This window comes from Agelaius tricolor, unplaced genomic scaffold (assembly GCF_023055355.1).
Source record: "Agelaius tricolor isolate 1412-34295 unplaced genomic scaffold, bAgeTri1.0.p SCAF_7, whole genome shotgun sequence".
NCBI lineage: Eukaryota > Metazoa > Chordata > Aves > Passeriformes > Icteridae > Agelaius > Agelaius tricolor.
In genome coordinates, this window is record NW_027269267.1 from 28,068,392 (window position 1) to 28,075,831 (window position 7,440).

The window sequence follows — 7,440 nt, forward strand, 5'->3', positions numbered from 1 at the left end:
CAAGATGAAAACTGCAATATGGGAAGATGTAAAGTCAGAGAGGAGAAAGGTGGCAATTCATAAAAGCTCAGTCAATTGCAAAGAACGACCCAAGGGCTGGTGCTTTCCTGCATATTTGCCAGCTGCCTGGCCAGCTTGGCTACAGAGCAGCTTTGTCTGCCTGCTCACGAACTGCTGAGCACATCACACCCCGTTAGCCCCAGCCATTGATGCGCCTCACGAGCAATAAATTATGATTGTGCACTCATAACTTGATTGTGTGCATAAGACTGCTTTCAGGTCTGGCCTCACTTGAGAAACCCACAGAAAGGTGGCCAAAGAACAAAAGGTTAGGATTGTTACTATTTTTGTCAGCCAGACTCATGGGTTGTTCAGTGATTCTGTTGGTGCAATGTTTGCCTTTTGCAGTAAACACCTCCTCCCAGTAGTAGGCAGCTGAGACATATCTTAGGCACAGGTGAGCATCAAGGCACCACCTAAACAGAAATACTGCCATGGAGGAAACAAATAGGTATTTAAAGGTATTTAATATATATATATATACATGTGGTTTATATATAAGTAGTAGGTAGAAGTCATACACCTCCTTGGAAACAATGAGAAGGAAGGAAGGAAACAATTCCTCTGTTAGGAAGAAAATTCTAGCAATTAAAATATGATAGAAAATTCTTGGATGCTAAAACGGATGTTGAACTAAATTCACACAAAGTTTTAATTACATTTTAGTCTGGTTTTGTTCAGCTTACTACAAAAAAAAAAAAAATAGTCATGACCATGCAATGCATGGCTCAAGCCTGTCTTAGGAAAATTAAAAAAAATATTAACCAATGGAAAAAAAAATCCCTTCTGAAATTAAATCCCAACTCTGATATTCAATGAAGCCTGTAAAATGTTTTTTTTTGTACTTAGGTTATATTTCTTATAATTTCTTTTGTACTTAGGCTATATTAACACTTTTTATGGAAGTGGAATGGGAAAACTTTTTTTCATTACAATTATTTCTAGAAAATATTTAATTTTAAATAAATTATGTTTTAATAAAATTCACTAAAACAAATCCTGAACACCTACTATTTTTAATTTACGTAGACTCTTGTGACAAGTTTTGTCTCTTTGGTGCTCTAGAATGATTTGCAACTGTCCACCCCATGAATCAACTTTGTCCAAGTTTTGCCTTACATTTTACTCCTGTACTTAACTATAAATAAATTAAATTGCACATCCTCTCCTGAGATTTCCATTTAAGCTCTAGGTTCCTTTAGTTGATGTGGCTTTGGGCTTTGAAATTGCCTCCACTTGGATGTAAACTGAGAAGGACTGAGACAATTATTTTAGTGAATATTAGTGGATTTACTATGCCTCCTTTTCTCATCTACTACTGCTATATCAGGTAGATTTCTAGTGCTTTCCTTTGGGAAGGGACTGTGCTATGCTGGATCCCTGTGTGCATTTTTCCAGCTGCACCCAACAGCATCCATCTGCCACACCCCACAGAGCTCAGCTCTCATGACAGCCGAGGGTGTGTGCAAATGAGTACAGCAAATTTTATGCCCCTTGGGAAAAGATGTGCTTTGGTGCTAGAGATGTTTCAAGCAACTGGAGGACTGATTCCACATGAGACCTGACCACATTTCCAGAGAGAATAACTTCTGCTGTCGAGACACTTCGAACTGAGGTCATCTCTTCCAGGAAAAGAGAAAATACACTGGTAGTTTTTGTCTTCTAAAGCAATTGCATTGCATCTAAACATAATTTTCTTTTTTAAAAGAACATAGCTAGAAAATATGCTGTTTGAAAAGAAATCCTTAAGGTTAGCTTTACTTGTATTTAAGGAAGGACACACTTTCTAGTGAAAGGTGTCCCTGCTCATGGCAGGAGGATTAGAACTAAATGATCTTTAAGGTCCATTCCAACCCAAACCATTCTATGATTTTATGAAAGTTGACATGGACTCCTGCTTTTAATCACATTTTTTGATACAGGTATTAAGGAGTGTTTTGGGGAAACAATGGAAGTTAGCTTTCATGTACAATACCTGCCTTTTAAGCAAAGGTGTTACAATATTTACAAAGAGTTATTGAGCCCACATATGGTTATTTGGACTCCCTCTTAGTAATGGCAGATTTTTGCATTTTTAAATGTATGTCCATCACCAAGAATTTTTTTGGGAAAAGGTTACTCTGGATACAACTAACTGAGATGATAAAAATAAAAATTTTTTTTTCAGGGAAAATTAGGCTAAACAGTCACCCAGTTTTGTTTTGTTTTTTAATGCTTCCTGCTACTTGGTCTCTCAGAGGAGTTTGAATAATAGGAAAGTGAGGGAGAAAAACTGAAGTCTACTGCCAGTAAACATTTATACAGAGGGCTGTAATTCCCAATATTAAAGAAGTCACGGGTTTAAGTCATGATGTAGGACATTTAAGCAATAAATATTTATATGGCTATATAAACTTCTGAGGCAAAATTCTAAATTTTCATAAATTTCTATGTTTAAAAATTTAATGGTTTAATTATGCATTTTATGATTTTGGATTACAGAGTTACTTAAAAACATTATCATTATTAAGACAAAACAATCAACACCAACAACAACTAAGCAACCCCAGGGTTTTGAGGTGTGTTCCCTTAATAAAAGAAGCTGTTACTACAGCTTAGTTTAAGGCTTGCATTTAGAGTTTTCCTGACACTTACAGATAGGTTTATTTACAATTATTCCCAAAAAAGGGCCTCACTCTCCTGTGGTTTTTGGGGCAGTATGCATCTTAGATTCCTTCCACAGTTTCCTGATTAACCATGGAGTTCCCAAAGAAATTATCCATCCATTTGCTCTACAGCTCACAGAAGCCCCTCCTGGATGAGAGCTCTTTTGGAAGATATATTTGATGGTTATTTGCAGTCTCTGGTTACCTTGCTGGGAAGATACAGCTGCAGTTTGGAGCTTTTAGGATTCCAGACAGTGTAGATCACTGATGTGACTCTTTTGATAGTAAACTGGATAAGTGTCAAAAAACCAGCCTTTTTTTCTACTGTGACAAATGCTGTGTGATGCATTTTTTAATTCTGTGCTATAGTTCCAGATAGTATTTTTAGTATAAAACAAGGAAGCAAAACAAACCAAAGAATTGTAAGAATCTAAAGTTTAGTACTTAAAAATATAAGAGAAGCAGAGTTAGAACTGTGTGTGAAATCTTAATGTCCTCTTGTCTGTGTACTTTTTGAGTCTTCACATACTAATTTTTCTTTGAGATGCCTTTCTCTTCCAATAAGATTTGATCTTCACTATTTCTTTTTATATTTCTTATTAACCATGTGGCCTTACAAGTACACTTCATTCAAACTTTACAATGAAAATAAAACTGGTGATTTTGTCCAGGTTTCTGTGGTGCAAAGAACTAGTGCTTCAGAAATACAGGTAATTTTATCTACAGAGCACACTAACGGAATATGTGACACCTTTGTATAGATGTACATATTTAAGAGATAGGTCCAGTCAGTTTCTGTAGCTGATTCATGCAAATCTCAGAAGCAACCAATGTTTTGTTTTGCTTTGGTTTTTTTTTCTGAAGTTCTGAAGAAAAGAAAATCAATATCCAATCTAAGTCAGACATCTGGCATGAAAAATTTCAGCTTGTAGCCTGGTGCCTGGCAAAGTTGTATGCAGTTAAAAATAAGCCTTTTATTGTGAGAAATTTTGGGCAACCTGAACTGAATTAGATTTTGAATACCTGTTGTAAGAAAGCTGATTAAAAAAAAATTGAAATTAAGGGATTGAAAGAGAAAATAGAGCATGTTCTAGTTTTTATTTCTCTGACACTATCTGTATTGCATTTTTCCTGTTTTACTTTGTAAATAAGAGCAAATCAGATCAAAGATAAACTGCTTAATGGTGAACTCCTGTATTTGAATTATACTGATTGAAATGAAGAAAGTAAGGAAGTTTGCATTATTATAATTATTGAATACTGATATTCCCAGTTGTTTCCAGAAGCCAGTGACATCAAAGCTCCATTGTAATAAGTCCTAAGCAAATGTATTGTAAAGTGAAGACCATGATGCAGAAGCTGCATATTTTCCCTTATTCTTTCCTGCATTGCTGATCAGCATCACTGAACAACATGAGAAATAACCAAAATGGTGTAACAAAATTAAACTAAAATACAAACTATGGGTTCTTAATAGAAGACTTAATGCTAGATATCTGTTTGGCAAGCTATTCAAAAGTAATGCACGTCATTGTTTTGGTTTTTTTTTTTAACTACAGCGAGTTAGGATCAATAAAGGGGAATAGATAAACCAGAGATCCACCTTTCTTTGAATACCATGAACTAAATGAGATCAAGTTGATTGAAATGCTTATTGGATTTCTGGAGAAATCTGTCCCTGAGCAACAAATCTGTCTGAATGGAGACCCACCATTTATCAAGCTCACAGCAAAGGGCCTTTGAACTCGTGGACAGTTGGCATAGGAACACCCTCAGCTACAGGGCAGCATTTCTTCCATTTATAATTCACCTTGTATGGCAACTTACAGTGTGTCAGTGACCAATCACCAACCCAAGGCAGAAGGAACATGCCTACACGAGCATTATGATCTTGAAACCATCTAAATAATTTTCATCCATGCAGGAAACAGAAAACCAAGTAAATCCCAAAGCAGAAAGAGAAGTGGAGGCTGCCAGTGCTTCACCCCAGCAAATAAAGTCACACAGTCATGGGCAGACTGATGCACAAGTGGGCCACAGGGCTGTTTGCACATCTTGGAGACAGTCAAGTCTCATATCCCAAGAGATCCCAGAGGAAAAGGAGAAACCAAAGGAGGGAGAGAAGTTTCTGAACCACTTTTGGAGCTATTATTGACTATATGAACATTCTGAAACCATGGTGAAGATGGCTTGTAGTGAGTTTGGGTTTGAACTGAAAAGGATGCAAGAAAAAACTAAGATGAGTTTAATCCATGCTGAGCTGTTTTTGACATTTTGATACTTGGCCCTGCAGTACCAGTCACGAGGGCTTGATGTTAACCTGTCAGCATTCAGATGGTGCACTATTTATTAGAAAATTTTCTGTTGTGGTATTGGGAAAAAAAGAGTAGAAATTGAGAAAGCATTTCAGGAACTTTAAGTTTTCAAAGTTAGTTTAGGAAGGATTTTTGGTTTTTGGTGACAGCATGTAAGAGACCTTTACAACAGCAGTTTCAGGAGAGTTTAGGAAAAGGTGCTTCTGTATACCTTCAGCAGAAATCCTGCACCACCCAGCATTAAGTTGCTTTGAACTTTGTTCTGATAGGACTTCTGTCTTTAGAAGAAGCCTTTAAAGAATTTTGGTAAAGGCTCTGATGACCTGTTCTTTCTCATGGTGAACTTCAGATGAGTAATATAATATTTATAGACCCATGGATACCACCATCTACTGAGAAATTAGAAAGCAAATTGAATTAAAACCAAACAAAAATAAAACAAATAGTAAAAATCCTAAGCACTGAACTAAACCTTACAGAAACTAAATTTTGTTAACTATGATCCAAAGGCACTATATGATCTTTACTTTAGATGTTATTATTATTAGTAGGTATGGTGCTCATGTTCTTATGACAAACATGATTTTCTGTGCATAATTTTGGCCAAGTAGGAACTGACAAAAATGATTGAAGAAAATCTCATGGTGATTAAACCTGGAAATTTCCCTGGAAATATCTAGTGAGAACAACGAGAAAAACTGACTATCAGTAACTGATCTCAAGCATTAAAAATTCATTTTCTCTGTGGCCCTGGGTAAATTGCTTTATCAAAAACTGGTACTCTTTGGACTCAGCTTCTCTTCACTCTTCTCTTCACACATATGTCCATATGTTTTGGCTAAAGAATAAATGATTTCTTGAGGAAAAAATAATGAAAAATTTATTGGATTTTGTGAGGATTTTAAAATTAGAACACTCAAACCTTTTAATTTTTTTTTAAGAACTAGTTTTTGAGTAGTATAGCCGAAATCTACACACAAGTCAGATGACCCTATTTGGGCAATGAATCAGTCTGTTGCTATGTGCATGTTCTGTAATAACAGAAAAGTTGAAACTAGTGTCAGTCAATTGCAAATCTCAAGAAAGAAGAGACATGTATCAGCTTTAAAGTAGATTTTAATAAAACTCTTGTCAGAACAATTCCTAGCTCTCCTGTATAATATTTACAGAAACCGAATTAAAGTCTGCATCTGCTTAGCTTATTGTGAAAGCCACATAAAATATGATTTAAACTAACCTTTTTTTCCTCACAATGAAAGTTAAACATACATAGATGGTCAGCCATTGACAGGGAGAAACCCACTAAACCATGATATTACCATGCTTGTTCATCCTTCTAAAGCTTTTACAGTAAACATGATACCTGCCTTCTACAGAGTTTTAAATTCTGTCTTTAAAATTGGCCAGTGTTTCTTCAAACATTCATCTCAGTTCTCTTACTCCACTGCTCCATTCCTTCAAGAAAATGAAAGTCTGTACCTACATACTGATGTCTTAAATAACACAAACAACAACACATAGAGCAGAGGTGAACAGAGGAAAAACAAAAATGGAAATCCTTCCTGTAAAAGTCAGTAATGCTAAAAAATGTGTCAGATTTTTAGTAGCCAATAAGCTGCATACAGCCATCAGGGCACATTGCAGAGCTACTTCTTAATTCTGTGATCTAATTTATAAATGAGCTACAAGAAATGCAATTTGGTATTTTCAAATTAAATAATCTGTCTAAATAAAAATAAAAAATGTATTATTTCTCTACTGTTAAGTCAAAGAGCTGGAAATAGCATTTGCAGCCAAATTGAAAGCAAATGGTAAAATTATTTTGATTTTATCACCTTTGAAGTAATTCCTCTCATCAATGTCAGCTGACAGGAGGTGATTTGAAAAGCACATGTACTACTACCAGGAATTTGAAAACAGTGCCTGTAATTAGTGGGGGAAAATGGTATCATAGTAGATATATACTTGGAGGAATGTGAAGGAAATGTGGGTGGGTTTTCTGGTTTAGTCATAATCTTAGACAGAGCATTCAGGAGTTTATAAAGATAATGTTTAAGTGCAAATTGTGTGGTAGTTAAATCTCATAAAACCTTTATTGAATTTATGTAAAATTATCAAATTGGAAAATCTACACATTTAATGATGAGGTTCACAAAGTCAATATTTCTGGGCTGAAATAATGTCCAGTTTCACCAGGACACTAGTGACACTAGTTGTTTCTAGTCACAAGTTAATATTTTATGAGTGGTCTCGAACTTCATGGGAGAAGTAGATTGGGGTTTTTTTGGTTTTTTTGTGTGTTTTATTTTATTTTATTTTATTTTATTTTACTAATGCACATTCAGAAACATTATTGAACACAGTACTGTAATACTTAGTTGAAGGTGGCTGGAATGTTTTTTCTTGTTTTAAAGCAAGTT